General features: G+C 32.6%; 1 protein-coding gene across 3 annotated transcripts in view; it reads right to left on the bottom strand.

Annotated features, from left to right (window-relative positions):
- Nucleotides 1-18844, bottom strand: part of LOC111055791 — a 356789-nt gene that overhangs the window by 307343 nt on the left and 30602 nt on the right. The window lies entirely within an intron of this gene.

The following is an 18844-nucleotide window of genomic DNA, read 5'->3' as shown; positions in this document are numbered from 1 at the left end:
ATCGTTTGCCAGCTGAAGGCTCAATGGTCGAAAATTTTCAATCAGAACATAATAGACCCGCACAATTCAATCGAGGCGAAATATATTCGAAATATCTATGGACAAAGTAAGAGGATTGACTTGTCAAAAGCAAATTCGTAATCCAATAAGAGTACGATTGTGCATATATCACCGCAGAATAGAATTATTGCAGAATGTAGATGTCTGTGAAATCAGTTATAATCACTGTTCAAAGTGGAAGCCACAGTACTGGATATTCGCTTTGTACAGTAGATGAGAAAAAATTTACATCCATTGCAAAGACTAGTCTATTACGCTTGAAAAGCCTTTCTGGGTATGATTGGGATAAAATCCAGATGCGGTGGGCTTTCCAATACTGTGAATTGTCATGTTCCTTTGTTGGAGCTGAACAGACATTTCACAGTAGATGCCGTTTGTTAGTTTTGTTTCAATGTCTACCTTACATATTTGCCAGCTGTGGAATAGATTGCATAGATGTTGTGATTAAATTGCCTTCAAATACAATAAGTGCGGTGTTTGATTATCGCTTAATTACGCTTCACTAATTTCGCAATATACCAGCCTAAAAATCAATCGGTTGCGGCTTGGGACTAATAACATTATTATGGTTGCTGCCAGCCAACTGGGGCCGACGCCGCCATATATAGCTGCATTAATTGATTGCGAATGGCTGTTTTGAACTTTCAAATTCAATTAGAACACTAGGAATGTGCAGTTGCTTGATTAAAATAAATGATTGATTAACTGTGGGGACTATTGAGGAGGTTTGTGTGTTCAGTCTTCATCCAATGATCAACAATTTGCTAACACATACTATGTAATTAGCTTTTCCATGACCTACATTATCTTTTCTGATCATGGAGAGAACAAAAGGTGGATGAATCTGTTTCGAAAACAATGGGTACATGCCATGTTTATATTCATAATCAATGAAAAAGAAGAATAAATTGTGAACTGTTCATTCTGTTATACGTCTATATCACTTGATAATAATTTTTGAATATCACATAACAATGAATATTATGAAAAGTAACAATACATATTATTCTTGTTTGGAGAAGTTCGATGTCACTGACTTTACAAAAATATGTAAAAGAATAATAGACTACTAAAAAATATCTGCCTATTAAAACTTCGACTGAGTCACTGTCAATGTTGTAGAACCGTTCCATAATGAAATAAAAACACACATATATCGACAAATTCTACCGTTTTATTTTTTGATAGCCTACAAGACCATGGTTTCGTGACAACACAGGTCACATTTTGTGAAATTTGACAATATGTTTATGTTTTTATTTCAATATCAGCCTATTATACTTTTACATATTTTGGTAATGTTAGTGACATTGATCTTTTCATACCAGACAAATAATTATGTTGTATTGCCATTTTTCATAGCATTCATTTAATTTAATAATTCAAGTTTCTCTCTACACTTACATAGTATTGTATTTATAATCCTGACTACATGTTTGGAAATGAATTTTAACCAACATCAGTTGACTTTTAAACGTCAATGGCAAAAGATCGATACAGAATGGAGTTGCAATCAAAATGAATGCCACTTGTTTACATTCTAGCCTTTAAAGCTCTATGAGTACAGCTGTACTCATCACATGTGTTCAATGTTGTGTATCATTCAAACATCATTTTAGGCAGCTTACTGAAAAGTTGCAAGCCATAAACAATCGGACTCTTACCTGAAAATTTCAACCTATGATGTTCAATGAATGGATTTCCACTACTGCGTGTAAAATAGTTATGATTTTTTGAATAATTATTTGTTGAGGTACCAATTCTATCTGCAGTGAAAAGTAGGACGCGATAGATATATTTATATGGATGGTAAAGTAAGCAGCCTAAGATCTCTAAAAGTGCTTCTGCATGGATGATTGTTTTCAAAATATGCTAAAAATCTTACTGCACGCTTTTGCAGAAAAAATAATCTCTGAATTTTTTCTATACTTGTAAAAAATCTAAGGTTACATAAAATACTGTAACTGTTATGATTGAACGAATCTACTTATAATATTTATAGCAATGTGAGAAAAAAAAAGATTATTCATTAATTTTTCTTCTAATTGGATGACATGATTGGATCACTTGCTTGAAGGAGTAATTTCATTATCCTTCAAAATTCTGATGAGATGAAATTCCATAAAGATTGTATTTAGTTCACTCTCTAAATTGTAAATTGTTTTGTGTGGGAATTGACAATCGATAAAATAGTTCTGGCTGGCTGAAGTGACACGAGTTTATGTAGAAGTACACGGGAAAATGCAATGATTCCACTCTTGAGAATCTTTTTTGATTTGATATACGTGGAAATTTCAGATTCAACACTTGAAAATCTTTTTTGATTGATATACGTTCGTACAATCACATTCCATCAAAACCTGAAATTTTCCTCGTCTCTTCATATTGGTTTGATGTATCTGCAAAAAAGTACTGGTCTCCATAGTTTTTTGTTCAATCACCATGTCTGGCTGGCCAATCATTGACAAGAGTGTCTCAGCATACCAAAGAGGAGTCAGCATTGAAGCACTGTTGGGAGCTTTTATAGAACATACGTGCTACTTGGCTCCATATAACGAAGTCACATATTCGTACACCGGCTACGTACTCTCATCCTGGAATCTATCAATAATCAATAAATCTTCTCTGGTTGGCTTGAATGATGTTCCAGGGGGTCACAATCAATATTGAATGTGTGATGGCGCACGCACGCACAAGTGCATGCAGCTCTAGAGCAGCATGATTGTTCTCTTTCAAGCTTCTTCCTCAATTATTTCTTGCCTGTTTGAAAATAATCCAACTTGCATGGGAGAGATAGGCTTCGTTATCTCCATCGAATTTTAAACAGGATGACATACGGATTGTTCATTGAGAATTTGACAAATCCAAAACTTAGTTACAAATACCGTAATGATTGCAATAGCTTTGGCAAATGTATTCTATTAAATTCCGGAAATTGAGATGTCAAGGGCAAACTCCTGTTTCCAACCTTGTAAATTTGTCCAAGAAATGAGTGAATCCATAGTAGTTTACCTATATCACAATACCTTTAGTATGCTAAAAACACTCCACTCACATGGGCTACTTTTTAACACAAGATTAATAAACATAATATAAAAATCCTAAAGTACCCTTTATTTTTAAAAACTTAAAATAGTTCAACTAGTTTTGACCCTAACTTCCAAAGAGTTAGTTACCCTAGATAGGGTCGAAACTAGTTTTTGAACTATTTTAGAGTTTTTAAAAAATAAAGGGTACTTCAAGATTTCTATATTGTTTTCATCAATCCATAGTATGTTCTACATTTGTTTTTTCTAGCCTTTTATGCATTATATCAAAGTCCTTCAACTCTAAGATATGTGCAGTTTCATACTCATTGTTGATCAAACAAAACAATTCACTCATTTGAATAACTATAATATTTCAAATTATTAATTCATTGATCATGTTTGTACAACATATCACTATATTATTTACTCATTTAAGGTGCGTACAGATCTATACGCGCCGCGAACATGAGCAATTCACTTTTAATCAGCTGACTATATCTGTATTTTTACAGAAACGGTAAGATGCAGACATAAAAAGCTTGGCATCAGCTGATTATAAGTGAATTTCTCATGTTCGCAACGTGCAAATCTGTACGCACCTTAACACATTATTCATCTCTACAGGGCAATATTAATAGTATAAACTTTATTTTTTCAAGACACAAAAAATGTAGGGAACTAGTGATTCTTTATAAATACCATATCACTTTATTATGTTACTATAATTATTATAGATTCGACTTCATAAAAGCTTGTTAATCTACAATCGAGGGGTTCGATTGAAGAAGGGCCCATGAGCAAAACCCATGCTTTGAGAAAACGCTGTCAAAGATGAATCTATTCCTTGACACTACATTTTTAAAATCAACGTTGCATCACTCAGAAAAAACATAGATGTATGAAAATTAATAAACACGATATAAACATCCTAAAGTACCCTTTATTTTTTAAAAACTTTAAAATAGTTCAACTAGTTTTGACCCTAACTTCCAAAGAGTTAGTTACCCTAGATAGGGTCGAAACTAGTTTTTGAACTATTTTAGAGTTTTTAAAAAATAAAGGGTACTTCAAGATTTCTATATTGTTTTCATCAATCCATAGTATGTTCTACATTTGTTTTTTCTAGCCTTTTATGCATTATATCAAAGTCCTTCAACTCTAAGATATGTGCAGTTTCATACTCATTGTTGATCAAACAAAACAATTCACTCATTTGAATAACTATAATATTTCAAATTATTAATTCATTGATCATGTTTGTACAACATATCACTATATTATTTACTCATTTAAGGTGCGTACAGATCTATACGCGCCGCGAACATGAGCAATTCACTTTTAATCAGCTGACTATATCTGTATTTTTACAGAAACGGTAAGATGCAGACATAAAAAGCTTGGCATCAGCTGATTATAAGTGAATTTCTCATGTTCGCAACGTGCAAATCTGTACGCACCTTAACACATTATTCATCTCTACAGGGCAATATTAATAGTATAAACTTTATTTTTTCAAGACACAAAAAATGTAGGGAACTAGTGATTCTTTATAAATACCATATCACTTTATTATGTTACTATAATTATTATAGATTCGACTTCATAAAAGCTTGTTAATCTACAATCGAGGGGTTCGATTGAAGAAGGGCCCATGAGCAAAACCCATGCTTTGAGAAAACGCTGTCAAAGATGAATCTATTCCTTGACACTACATTTTTAAAATCAACGTTGCATCACTCAGAAAAAACATAGATGTATGAAAATTGGTAGACACATAGAAAATGGCGGCGAATCCATTAAGCACTCCAATGGAAAAACGGACGGAAATTCCTTTTGCCCTTTTCCACCAAACTCCTATCTATTAATTCCACGCAATAAGTCATCTTAATATTTCTAGTGTAATTTTAACTCACGTTTTGATATAATCATTTATGACACTGCTGGAAAAGTTTTGGAAACTGTATATCTGTTCATTGTGTATATTATCATGATCTAACGGTATGACATTGTTATTAGTGTACATAGATATAATACTGTAGAAGCTTGAAGCTCTGGGGAGCATCCCATATACCGGCCAATATCATGTCCTTAGCGAAGGAATGTGTAATGAGAATATCTGATCAAATTATAAAGCTGGGTCCGTACTAATAACGTTACTGCGTTACGAGTAACGACACTCTACGTTACTGTTTTACGGTACTATAAGTTACGGCATTGCACTCATGTGACACCTTTCAAAAGTTTCCAATTACTGTTAAGATTGTCATTTTGTTTTGTGTTGGGTCAGGAGTCACATTTCAGTATCATTAGCTCACCTCCATTTTGCAAAACAGGACTTTGAAAACTTCTGTTTTTCAGCTTCTCTTCTGGTTGAATTATGTTTTTTCAATATTTTCATCAAGCTTCTAATGTAATGAGACAGACTGGCTTGAAAGTTTTTGATGAGAAGTGAACTTGGACAATTTCTAATGGACTTCCTCATCGAGTAATTAATATTACGGTTTTCCTTGCTATACTCCTCTGTTATGCTGTCATTACTTTCCCAGTGACTTTTCATGCAAGAGGAATATTCTTCAAAACTCAAACTAAATCTTCTCTCTAGTTATATAATGTATTTGCATAACTTGATATTCTCTCGTGTTATATTTGAACTTTTCTCTTTCTATAGATTGATACTATACGTTACAATTATGGAAATGTTGGTCTCTAACACATATCCGTAGTTTATAGTTGAAGTTTTTTGTATATTCATTTCTATACTCCGTACAAATTACTTCTGACTTGAAGGAATATTTGGCACAGACAAATGGAGGGAGATCAGCCAATTGCAATGATGGATAGATGAACACATAACCGTAGTTTATAGTTGAAGTTTTTCGTATATTCATTTCTATACTCCGTACAAATTACTTCTGACTTGAAGGAATATTTGGCACAGACAAATGGAGGGAGATCAGCCAATTGCAGTGATGGATAGATGAACACATATCCGTAGTTTATAGTTGAAGTTTTTCGTATATTCATTTCTATACTCCGTACAAAATTACTTCTGACTTGGAGGAATATGTGGCACAGAGAAACGGAGGGAGATCAGCCAATTACAGTGATGGACAGAGTCATAGGTAGAAGCGCAGTTGCCTTTTTGTCGATTAGAGTCAGTCGACTGAATGCTTCTAGAGAGGAATCCCCGTAAGTTTAACATGAGCGCCTGAAGAATACTCACTAGAAATTAGAGAAAGCTGGCCGGTTCAAAACGGCAACTTCGCCGCCGTTGTATCCCTACCTCTGTTTGTCTTCTCTACTGAGCATGTCCCTTCCAAATCCAAAGTAATTTTGTACTGAGTATAGTTTTATAATATATTAACGTCTACTTGTATACTAAGTATAAATATCATTGTATTCAGTTAAAGTGACGAATACAAATGAAATTCTGTTCGTAACAATAAAACATTATTGATTCTTGATTCTTGACGATATATCTAATGATACATGTAATACGTATAACTGTATCAACCCGAGCTCATCCAAAAGTCATTGTTTTCTTCGTTCCCCATGTGAATTCTTCCCAATTTTAAGAAATAACTAGCCTTTCCTGCATCATATTTCATTTTGAAACATGCAATGAATAACATGCCAACTTCAATGCTCAAAACCCTCAAGATTTGGTGAAGCTTGAGTGGAATTTTCAAAAAACTGTGCAAACTGTAGCATGTACATGGAATATATATAGATCAAGGCATATAATATAAACCTTCTAAACATCCAAACTCTGAAAAATCCATGATACGATGTTGTTCTGTGTCCGCAACACTATGAAAACGCCATAAAACGTGATGTTTGACCCGTTTATGGCTGAGATACTCAGATCCCAGACAAGTAAACCTCAAGTTAATGATGCAGTGAATACTTACTGGGAGTTTATAGTTGCAATTGAGCATAGTCATGAAACTTTAGATCACTGTAATCAGCTGATTTCAGTGAGCTCCGTGACCGTATACCATAATACGATTTGAATGACTAACCACCAATAGAAAAGACACTTATGTGAAAGAGTTTTTGTGAATACAATAATTTACAAGTATGAATCGAAAGATATATTTTATCTTTAGATTATCGATATAATTTCTGTGATGTTGTGAAGATAATATTATGGTGGATATCAATATTGAATGAAAAGAACATGATTTTGTCAAAACCACTTGTTTATTATGACAAATTGAGATACTAGTTTTGGTTGCTAGATCATTATCAATCTCTAGTGAACTAAATCGCAAACATTGAGCAGCAGAATAGTATGGGTGAAGCCCTACTATTGGCCATTATTTTTTGACCAATCAAGATTGCGCTCTTCCATCATTGGTCGAGACACGACACGCCCCTAGTATTTCAAATATAGTCATCACAATCGTTGAGATCAATTATTTGGAATATCAAGCGTGACATATACCAAATATGAGATGGGTCTCAGGTGCTCTATTTTTCAGTTCATCCATACATCACGACATAACTGGAAGGCTGATTCCAGATTAACTGAAATCTAGATTAAATGAATGTCACCCCAAATATTATGGTCATGAGAGTCGTTGAACAACAACCAATGAAGAGAAACTTAGTAACTGTCATAACCAAATGGATGAAATTTGAAAAAAGAATGAAAGAGTTGAAGAATTTGATATTTAAAAACCAGAGCGCACGAAAATTCACAACTCTATCGTTTTTTGTTGGGTTTTACTGGTCTAAACATGTCATTCCCACAATAATTAGCGGTTAATTAAAAAGTCACGGAAATAGCGGTTTATACACAGGACGGATAGACCAATGAATATTTTCAAGCCACCCAATGATAATATGCTAGGACAAATACTTGGATATTTGATTCAAATATGAAAACCATGGTGCAAGTCTGATCTTATGTATGACCAATAATGACTGATAAAAAACTCCCGAGGCTCCAAGTTAAGTACGATAACTCGAACACTATAGAGTGATTTCAAAATGAGAAACGCACTTTTCAAAACTTTCTCTGATTCAGTCACAAATCATAATTCGTAAAAATAATCCTCACGGATGTATAGAGAGTCTGAATCGATTAAGAATGTAGGCTCATACTAAAAATATAACTGAATTATTCATGAACCAGAAAGCTGAGCAAATAATAATTTGGACTATTAAAATTACTATGTTGCATGTGTGATGTCAATTAGAAACGAATTTTCATACTGGCTTTCGAATTTTCTTCCAGAAAGTACCAATGACGTATTGAGTATATACAACACAACATTTACTCTTATTTTGTTGAAACATTAAGTGAACTCAATTTACCTGTCTATTGGAAAATAATTCTTATCTCAAGACTATTCCAAATCCAGATCTCTATAGATAACTATTGGAACGGATATCAGAAGCTAATCAATTAGAATGTCTGAGAGCTATGGTAGAGAGAACATTACTGTCCAAACTTCGCCATGTTATCAAATAATAAATAAATCCTATTCTATTATTTTAGTCGGAAGAAACCATATATATTGAGTTCTATGAATTGTGTGATTTGGAAATTCTGATGATTTGTGACAGAGAATCAATCATACATCATATCAAATCATTTGTTTGGCAAATAATCATACATTTTAAATCATTGGTTTGGCAAATCCCATTCTGCAATTAGAAAACTCCAAATGATTTGATCAATCACGTTTAATTAACATAGGAACTTTAGTGACAATTTATAACTTACTATAAACGAATGAATAGTGGTCAATTCTGAGATAATTGCTATTTTGACGCATCAATTGTCCGGATCAATCTTCAATATTATTTTAGTTATATTACATAGAATAACCATTATACCCTTTTTATTTTCTTTGAGACACGACTCATTATCACATATCTCATTATCAAATGTCGAAATGAATCATTAGTTGATTTACATAATCGCGTTCAGTATAAATTGTAACTCCAAGAGTCAGAGATTACAAGATTACAAGTATCAACACTCTTTGCAAGTTCACTCATAGTTCAATTGTAAGGCATGAATGCTACTCGATTAATCAAAACTCTCGATGAGTTTACCTGTCACTTTAGCAAGTAGTTCTATGAACAGTAGACCTCGCGCAGTTAAAAACCACAGCCTACTCCAATACTGTTCATCAGAGTGAATTATGTCCTGTCCTGACGTGTCAGCGAGATATCGGTGTGTAAACAACTAATTTATTTGGTTTGTTGTATCGACAATATTAATTGAAATCATTAGCATTACAATGCTAATAATTTGTTGTGAACAACTATGCTACTATCATCAAAAGCTCACCGAGTTGAAATCAGAGAAAAGTAGGGAGAAAATAATAAGCTATTCGAGTAATCAATATTGCATGCCTCATCGCTTGCAATTAATAGTCCGCCCACCAGCTGACGTTTTACTAAGTTACATTGAGATATTAATTGCATGCAATTTTAATAATCCACTCGACAGCTGATTATGATGAATAATTCTAAAGTCTGATTTTTACGGTAATATTGGCGTTCGAAGGAGACTCCTTTTCCTTTTGTATCATCTTAAAAATGCAAAATTTCAAAAAACCTTGAGTAAACGTCGACGCGAAATTCAAAAAAGAACATACCTGTCAAATTTCATGATAATCTATTGCTGCGTTTCGCTGTAAATGCGGAACATAAATATAAACATAAAGAGAAATGCAAAACCGTCGACTTGATTATTAGACCTGACTTTTCTCGGTCAAAAAAGAATTGGGAACATTGTGTGGAATGGTTAATATGATCAGTAGTCATGATTGAATTGTAAAGGAACGTAATCGTTGTTGGGATGGAAGGTATTGATGACCTGATTCGGAACTTATTCAGGTATTGTTGGAGCTCAATCAGAAGTGAGCGAGTAAGGCCCCTATAGCTAAGTTCACTTTCAACTGTCAGTATTCCCAATTTTATATCACCAAAGCTTCCCGTTACATCTCTGCTGACAGTTTTACGTGAATCTCACTAAAGCTACTGACAATAATCCTAATTTGTGTCGACCACATCGTTAGCATGTGTGCATCGGAGATCAGCGGCACATATCGACCTGAACTGTGGTGGTTTGCAGTAATAATTGCTCCATGTTTGCTCACACTAACTCTGCATTCACTTTCATCACACCTTTAATAGAATCAGTGTGAATTGATTTATGCGCGTGGGTTGTCCTCCAGAATTATTAAACCCAAACTAACCAATCAACCTAAAATGAACTACTGATCGTTTACACATGGTTCCAACGTGGATAATGAATTATTGGGAAGGTTTCAATAGTATTAAAGTAAACTCTAGTAAATTGGATAGTGAATGATACTAACGCTTAACCCAGTATGGAAGTGAGTATTCAATTGATATCTAGTACATTGAATAGTAAATATCATTATTGAAAAGGTTACAATGGTAAGAGTGATATCTATTAAATTCAATAGTGAATGATACTAACGCATAACCCAGTATGAAAGAAAGTTTATTCTAGACAACGCGTTATTGGTTCGATGATTAGATACATCAGATTGTATAGATCTCTTCAATCATGTGGATATTTACTAGAGTGAGGTCCACGTTATAATGGCAGTGGAGAAATATAGGAGAAAAACGTTGCCGATCCTCTGCCTTGTCAAAGCCTTTTATAGACGCTAGCTGACACAGGTTTGTTGATGTAATATCAATTGTTCATTCTTGTTTAAAATAATAAATTATATTCTATTAAGCAAGAAATTATATTTTTCAATAGTTTCATAATGAATTTTCGTATATTAAGATGAAATTGTGTTAATTAATTATTAATTCTACATTGCTCAATTTCAATTTAATCATCCACGTATCATATAATTTTAACAACACAATTATTACAATTATAAAATGTAATGCTGTGTTACAATAAAAAATATTGGGCTATAAGTATAAGATACATACGGTAAATGAAAAAAAAATAGATTACATCTAATATATTTTTAGAATTGATTATATAGAAAATCAATTTAAATTCAAGGAGGTCATTCAAGAAAAGATAGATCCATTGGAAGAAAATTAGGTAATCGGCTTGTAATAATTCGAATTTTTATGATATTTATTAATAATAATTATTTTCATCACACCAGAACAGCCGGAATCGCTTTTTGTAAAATGTATTTGGTAAGAAAAACAAATTTGAATTTGAATTTCAAACATAAGGTGATTTGATTAGATTCTCTGCATCCTGCCATCCAACATGCATCAACCATTCAGAAATTCTGCGCTTTAACACTAGTGACTCGGCCCGCCTCAGCCTCAACTATTTCTGGAGGAAGGTTTCTATACAGCCATTGGGAAATGTAAAATGAATTGTGCCTTTGCAAACTGATACTTATAGTAGGATTAAATAAACGTGACATTGTTCGATTTCTGGTTAGATGACTGTGTTGAATTTCTTTGAAAAAAGTGTCCTTATTATTGAAAATGTAAATTCAATTCAATTTTATTTCCACATAAAATTACAAATATGTACAATATAGATAAGTTACAATAGAACGATAAATATAAAGATAAATTACCTCACTATTTTGTTTTAAATTGTAACATTATTAAAGAGTGGAATCCCCCAAGAAGACTATACGTCTGTGAAGTTACTAAAGTTTTTATGGAAATCTGTCTAACATTTATTACTGGAAATATATTGAATAGTAGATTGATGGGAAAACGCTGTTTTTTTTTTTTTTTTTTAAGACGATATCTGCCATTATAACGTGGACCTCACTATAGTACATTGGATAGTGAATTATACTAACGCTTAACCCAGTATGAAATTAAGTTTTTAAGTAATATCTAATACATTGAATAGTAAATAATACTAACTCTCAACCCAGTCTAAAGATTCATTATTTGCCAAAATTTGATTTATGGAGATTAGTTTTTGAACTATCATTTTGAAAGTCTCATAATTATCATAGATTTATTCAATTTCAAAAAAATAGTACTCTCTATGATCAGATAGTATTGTCGGCCATCATTCTAGTTACACAGGCATGGATTTTTGGACGTACGATGTTCTGCTATGGTTATACATTCTATCAGATAAATCCATAGAGAAGAGAATACTTTACATCACATCATGATATTTATTCATTCATTACACAAATGACACTGATGAAATAACATTGGTAGATAAAATAATAAGGTAGTCCTTGTGCTATTTTTCTTCCAAATTTAGGGAACAAAGTCCAATATAAGGTTATTCTTCCACGTATACAATTTCTATACAATATTAGTCCAAAATGAACATGAAAGCTATAATATTCTTGATTCAGATAGTTTGAATTAATGAGGTAATTAGAATAATTTCACTTATTTACCACATGTGAAAAGATATAAGATTGAGTTGTTTATGAAAATTTGAAACCACACAAACTTCTAAACACTGAAGTTATAATAATATGATATTGTTATATACAGTGATATTCTCTGATTGGATAGAACTTGGCAAACAGATGATGTGTTCATGTGTTTGACAGGTTGCGTTCAATCTGGTGGATTTCATAATGACGGTAAAAAATCGAACGTTCTAGAATCGATGTGTGTGTGTAACTGGCTTTATTGTGGTGAAAATCAATATTAAGTTATAATATGGATGTGATGAAGTCGTGACAGTTTTGCTAGCTTCTCAACTTGTCGGTCCAACAAATCAAAGCCAAACGAAGTGAGGTGGCTGTCAAGCATCTAACCAAACCACCACCATATAACCCAGATTCGAGTCGAGTGGTTCCATAGTTTGCTAAGACTTTGATCACTTAGTTTGACAGATTTGAAGAGTGATTAGTCAGCCATAACCGATGTTATATCAGTTGCAAACAATGTTTAATTGATTTGAATTACGTGGGATAGATTATCTTGGCTACAACTTGTCGCTCCTGGGTTTGAGTATTCTCGTACCGTTCTCTTTTGAGGTAAGTACATGCTTTATTGTGGGGAACAACTGAACTTCAATGATTGAAAGAAGGGTTGTTTCTGGTGTTGTCAACAATATCATTCAATTTTTACACTTGAAAGACTTAATCTTTTGTATAATAAGATATATAGTGAGGGCTATAAGTCTGGTTTTCCATCATTTTATGATTATAGGTGTAATATAATAAAATATAATATAATATTTAGACGTAATATTTTGTATAATAAGAGATATAGTGAGAACTATAAGTCTGGTTTTCCATCATTTTATGATTATAGGTGTAATATAACAAAATATAATATAATATTTAGACGTAATATTTTGTATAATAAGATATATAGTGAGGGCTATAAGTCTGGTTTTCCATCATTTTATGATTATAGACATAATGTAATATAATGTAATATTTAGACGTAATCTTTCGTATAATAAGAGATTTAGTGAGGGCTATAAGTCTGGTTTTCCATATCCAATCATTTTTTGATTATGTGTTTTATCATTGTTGAATAGATAATAATAATTGCCTTGGATTTGTATCCAATCTTGAATAAACTGATGTGAAAACAAGAGAATTTCAATAGATATTTTCCCTTTCCTTCTATCCTCTGGAAAAATGTCAAGAGAATCTATGTTCGACTTGATAATGACATCATATACCGGAACATGATGTGACTAAAGAACTTTAGAAAGGGTACTTAGATTTATATTTTTATTTATATTCAAGAGTAAAGAAAAAATACAGAATCTATGTTATATGATATTCACTGTCTGTTGTGTCTGTTACTGTCTAGAAGGTATCCTGTCAGTTGGTGATACACAGTACAGCATCGATAATTTGGACTAATTAATTGATGCATGACAGTGCCCGGATAATTGATTTTAACTCGATTTTACCCTAGCTCTTGAGTGCAGACGTTATTGAAACATTGCATTCTGGCCTAAAGTACTTAGTAGTACGTGTTGTATGTAATATGACTCATAAACAATACTTATATTTCATTCATATTCTAGTTAGAATTGATAAGAACAATATGAAAACTTGTACCCTTTTTTATTCAACAACTTGTTTCGACCATAACTTAGGAAATTTTCAAGTTGAATTGTATATTCTATAAATTCTAGTAAGAATATACACCATGTAGTAGTGTAACTCAATGAGGTACAGTAAGTCAAATCTTTCATTTGATAGAATATTGTATTCTACCTTTATTGCGGCGGACCAATTAGCCACTTGAAATACAGAATAGGTTGAGTTTTTTCAATTGTTTTATATCACCTAGTGGACGTCACACGGATTACTGATGTACGGAAAATCAGTGATCAACCGAATATTGACCACTAAAATACTGTATAGGAAGACCACTAAAAGATAGTATATCAATAGATAAGTTTTAACATAAATTATAAAGAAAGTATGCCACTAAAAGACAACTCAAAAACTGTATATTGTTGGATGATAAAATGTTGAATACCTTTATTGTGGAAACACTATCCTATTTTTGTCAATCCCATTTCCATTTATCCAATGACAGGACTGCAGCTTCGTGTTGAAACGAACACATCTTCAGCTGCACTAAATATCAATGTTCTTTCAATGATATAGGAGTTCCACAATATATTCAATTCCTTCCATCATCTTTGGTTCAACATGATTGGATCATAGAATATACATAGCGATTAAAGTTGTAAATAAAAATATAAATCTGAGTACCCTTTTTGAAATTATTTAGTCACGACATGTTTCAGCTATATGATGTCATTATCAAGGATACTCAATTGATATTTTTATTTATATTCAAGAGTATTCCTAAAGAAGAAAAACGATTAAAGTTTTTCAAATTAAAAAAGACAACTTTTGAATGAACGTTTAAAATCTCAATACAAAAAACAAGACTGAATAAACTTCTGAAAACATGTGGAGATTACTCTCTCCAGTCGACATCAACTATATGAGTATGGGATTAACCGCACGTTCAAATTACAATTTATCAACTGAGAAATACAGTAACAACAGCTGCGCCAACACAAGCAGTATGTGCGCTGAAAATGTCCACATTTTCCCGCATTTCCCATGCAACGATATATCATAGAATTGTGATATGAGCATGCAATCAATTTGTAGTTAGATTGGAGCTGAGGTTGAGATAATCATCGAACTCAATTTATTAGAAGATTGAAACTAAAGTGATAAGTATGATGAAAGGTTAAAATCTTTATGGATTTCTAAGGCCTACTCAATACCGTCTACTGTTTAACTCACTAATAATAAACTAAACGGAACGTCAATAATCAACTTCTCCAATTCTCTAAAAGGCATTCTGTATGGATATAGATGAAAGTGGTAGGCTTTAATCACAGACAAAATAAGTAATATTTATTTACTTCCTCAATGCTTTTATGCAAGAAATGTTACTATAGTGAGGTCCACGTTATAATGGTATTGTAGAAAGATAGGAGAACAGCGTTATCGTTTGTCTGCCTTGATTAATTATATTTATACATTCTTGAAAACGGATTTGGCAACGTTGCGGTTTTATTTATTTTTACAAAAATCTTGGAGTGCAACAGGCATAACAGCCCAAACGCACTCATGACTACAGGACCTTCTTACAATCCTAAACAGAACTGTGGGGTCAAAAACTATCTTCCAAGCACTTCCCTCTATACCCCTTTTTGAGCATTCATTGCCTTGACTGTTATTGAAATGTGAGGTTTACCTACATTTTAAACATATGTATTCATTGCACATTAGTTTATTCTGGACAAAGCGTTATTATTTTGATTATTGGATTGATTAGATCGTGTAGATCTCTTCAATCATGTAGATACATACTATAGTGAGGTCCACGTTATAATGGCAGTGGAGAAAGATAGGAGAATAACGTTGCCGATCCTCACTGTCTTGTCAATGCCTTCTGTAGATGGTAGCTGATACAGGTTTATTAATGTAATATTAATGGTTCATTATCGTTTAGAATGAACAATTTTATTTTATTAAGCAGAAAAATTTGTATTCAATAATTCCGTAATGAATTTTCATAATGTTTTGTTGATTAATTATTAATTCTACATTGTTAAAAGCTGATCTGGCAACAGAGCAATACGAGAAAAAGATAGCGCTATCCGCTTTGTTGAATGATGAACAAGGATAGCAATACCATTGCTAATCAAACACTCGCCATTATAAAGTGGACCTCACTATAGAAGTCAATACGAATACGAATACCAATAACCTATACGAAATGTTAATAACAGCCTAAAATTTTCCCATTTTCCATTAGGCATTCCGAATGCATATGGATAGAATTGATAGGCTCCAATATAAGAAAAGTTACTGGCGCTATTATTTCCCTATATACTTTATATAGAGTACAACTTATACTTACAACATTGTTATACTATACTATACTATATAACATTGTAACATTATACTATACAACATTGTTATACTTACTCTTGTTCTGTATAGTATAAGATATTGGCTGTCAAAGAATGTATAAATTATTTGATTCAGTGACTCAACATGAATATTCGATCCAATATCTTCAACCCAACATGAGTGACTGTAGAATATTCAAAGGAAAATAGAGGTGAAATGGGTGGAATTCGAGTTGAACGCTTCTAGATCACCCTTACATAATTGATTAACGGAGAATTGACTTTGGTTAGACGACGGTAGAAACAATAACACTCTGGTCTGGTCAGAACGCGGGGCGAAACAGATCAATAATACAGGTAATCATGAATTCTAGACGCAGATAAAAGCAGCAGGAATTTGAAAAAGGGTTGTGGGTCCGAGTTTTGACTCACACAATCAAGAAAATAATCATTTCCAGAGCGAATGTCCCAGGGGATAAAATGCGCTCTGATTCAACATTTTCATGGTAGTCTCAGGAGAGCAAATCCTGACTGAAGAGATTTGTGATTCCAAGAGCTTTTCGGGGATTAACCAATCAGATTGTGATTCAATTGCCGAATCATCAAGATCAAACTCTCTCTGGTACTCTTGGCACAACTCAGTAAATTGATAGAGTTGTCAGCTGAAGCTGACGTAATTTGGTTTTCAAATAATTCCTGTTTTCTTGGAAATCTGGTGAAAACTCTTCGTGAATAAACAAACTTGCACATCCTAACATTCTGTTTCAATATTGGTGTGAATAATTGATTCTATAGTTTTGACCCGTTATTCAAATCCCGGTAAAATTGTCAACTTGAATCCACGTACAGATTGTCTCGCAATTGAAATTTCCCCCAATTCAGTGCTTGAGAATTCAACTTCTTGTATAATAGGTCGATTAAATGGAGGCTAGCGATTAATACTAGTTCTTAGTCTAATTCAAGTTCTAGCTATTGAAAAATCAAGTTGAATATTCAAGTGCGCAGTTAAATATTTTTTAATTTAATATTAATAATAGTTATATTATTATATAGCTTTAATTATATTATAATATTCTATTCAAAAATAGTTTATATTTATTTCAAGTTACTGTGGAATTCTTAAACAAATGCTGGATCCGTCAGCTGATAGCATTATATCACATGATAAGATTACATCTTATTCAAATTCGAGTACTATCAATTGCTAGCTTTCATTTGATCGACTCATTGCGATAAATGGTCTTAATGGTCCTACTGAAAAAGGTCTACTATAATATAGTAAAAAAGTAAATTAAACCTTTTTTATATATTAAATGTAAATTAGATCTTATTTTATATAGTATTATAGCCTATTATAATACATTTTATACTTTTTGTGTAGTTGAGAAGTTGATATTGTGGTAATTATTCATATTGAATGAAAAAGACTAAGAAATTGTCAAAAAACCACTGATTTATTGATAGTTAGAAAGACCGGTTTCGGTTATTACACCATTGTCAATCTCTGATAAACTTTATGGTGTAACAATGGTTTACAATGGTGTAATAACCGAAACCGGTCTTTCTAATTATCAATAAATCAGTGGTTTTTTGACAATTTCTTAGTCTTTTTCATTCAACATTTTATACTGGTTTTATGATAAAGTAAAAGTAACTTTTGATTGAACAAATATTAATGTTCCATCCTTGAAAGCAACTACTGGAATGAACAAATTCAACCAACCCAAACTGATATTTATGAACGGTTCACAATTAATGAATTCTATTAAATTTTATTCATTGATTCGGTTCAAAGACAATGAAACTGAATGTTTACAAAACTCTTCATTTCAGCGGCACTCGAGCTTCAATAATGGGAATATTTGAGTTTTTCGCAACAAAGTTTGTACATCGGGGAAATTTTCAAGAAACTTTATCGTCTCCTGGAAAGTTTTGGAGTCTCGAGTGAAAAGGTATGTCGATTCGCGCGGAGCGTAGGAACAGACTGGAAATATCAGTTTGGAATTTTCTAATGTTGGCTATTCCATGTTTCTGGCTTCTCAATGTAAGGCTAATATTTCAAGGGATTGAAAGAGACCATTATATCAAACACCACAATATGTTCATTGTTTTACTTAGTCAGTGTTCCCTTCTGGCCTGTTTTTTAACGTACCTCAACAACTGATCAACAAACTTTTCGTGAATAATCAATAGAATTAGAATGTAGTTGATAGTTTTAATTAACTACATTCTTAATTAAGTAGGTTTCGAATCAATGATTTGATTAAGTCGAACACGATTCCAGTTGGGATATCATAGATTCTAGTTTAGATTTATATTGCAAATATTACATGGGTTGAATTATTCTCATACGGGAGTGATCATACTATTATGCCTTAAAGCAGTTCCAATTTCAATTTTTTTTACGGGTAACAAATTTCCTAAACTT

The sequence above is a fragment of the Nilaparvata lugens genome, chromosome X (genome assembly GCF_014356525.2).
Source record: "Nilaparvata lugens isolate BPH chromosome X, ASM1435652v1, whole genome shotgun sequence".
Classification (NCBI taxonomy): domain Eukaryota; kingdom Metazoa; phylum Arthropoda; class Insecta; order Hemiptera; family Delphacidae; genus Nilaparvata; species Nilaparvata lugens.
This window is presented reverse-complemented; position numbering and strand designations above follow the sequence as displayed.